Genomic DNA, 1475 nt, shown 5'->3' on the forward strand with positions numbered 1-1475 from the left:
TAGGAGGAATTTCAGTGATCCTTTTACTCAGCTGGCCCACTTGTGCTTCCAAATTTCTAATGGAAGACCTTGTTTCATTCATGAAACTTACAGTGGCCTTGGATAGATCAGAGACTAAGTTCGCTAAATTAGAGGTATTTTGTTCTGAGTTCTCTGTCTGTTGCTGAGTGGATGATGGAAAAGGTTTATTATTGTTAAACCTGTTTCTTTCACCATTATTAAAGCCTTGTTGAGGTCTTTGATCCTTCCATGATAGATTTGGATGATTTCTCCATGATGGATTATAGGTGTTTCCATATGGTTCACCCATGTAATTTACCTCTGCTATTGCGGGGTTCTCAGGATCATAAGCTTCTTCTTCATAAGAAGCCTCTTGAGTACTGTTGGATGCAGCTTGCATTCCATTCAGACTCTGAGAAATCATATTGACTTACTGAGTCAATATTTTGTTCTGAGCCAATATGGCATTCAGAGTATCAATTTCAAGAACTCCCTTCTTCATAGGCGTCCCATTACTTACAGGATTCCTCTCAGAAGTGTACATGAACTGGTTGTTAGCAACCATGTCAATGAGTTCTTGAGCTTCTGCAGGCGTTTTCTTTAGGTGAATGGATCCACCTGCAGAAGTATCCAATGACATCTTTGATAACTCAGATAAACCATCATAGAATATATCTAGGATGGTCTATTTTGAAAGCATGTCAGAAGGACACTTTTTGGTCAGCTGCTTGTATCTTTCCCAAGCTTCATAGAGGGATTCACCTTCTTTCTGTCTGAAGGTTTGAACATCCGCTCTAAGCTTGCTCAGCTTTTGAGGAGGAAAGAACTTGGCTAAGAAAGCCGTGACCAGCTTATCCCAAGAGTTCAGGCTGTCTTTGGGTTGAGAGTCCAACCGTATTCTAGCTCTGTCTCTTACAACAAATGGGAAAAGCATGAGCCTGTAGACTTCAGGATTTACTCCATTAGTCTTAATAGTATCACAGATCTGCAAGAATTCAGTTAAGAACTGAAAAGGATCTTCAGATGGAAGTCCATGAAACTTGCAGTTCTGTTGCATCAGAGAAACTAGCTGAGGTTTCAGCTCAAAGTTGTTTGCTCCAATGGTAGGAATGGAGATGCTCCTTCCATGTAAATTGGAATTAGGTGCAGTAAAGTCACCAAGCATTCTCCTTGCATTATTGTTGTTGGGTTCGGCTGCCATCTCCTTTACTTGTTCGAAATTTTCAATAAGGTTGTCTCTGGATTGTTGTAATTTAGCTTCTCTTAGTTTCCTCTTCAGAGTCCTTTCAGGTTCTGGATCAGCTTCAACAAGAATGCCTTTTTCCTTGTTCCTGCTCATAAGAATGGGAAGAGAACCAGAAAAGAAGAGGAATCCTCTATGTCACAGTAAAGAGGTTCCTTATTGTTAGTAGAAAAAGAAAAAAAAAAATTCGAACACAGATAGAAGAGGGGGTTCGAATTTGGTGAGTGATGTG

The 1475-nt window shown here is 40.1% G+C and overlaps 1 non-coding gene across 1 annotated transcript; it reads left to right on the forward strand.

Annotated features, from left to right (window-relative positions):
* The first annotated feature begins 694 nt into the window (after positions 1–694).
* On the forward strand, positions 695–802 carry LOC148576764 (small nucleolar RNA R71). Its single transcript, XR_015904275.1, has one exon. It is a non-coding gene; the product is annotated as a small nucleolar RNA R71 (small nucleolar RNA).
* Positions 803–1475: the final 673 nt, after the last annotated feature.

The sequence above is a fragment of the Arachis ipaensis genome, chromosome B1 (genome assembly GCF_059453495.1).
Source record: "Arachis ipaensis isolate K30076 ecotype BB chromosome B1, ASM5945349v1, whole genome shotgun sequence".
Taxonomy (NCBI): Eukaryota; Viridiplantae; Streptophyta; class Magnoliopsida; order Fabales; family Fabaceae; genus Arachis; species Arachis ipaensis.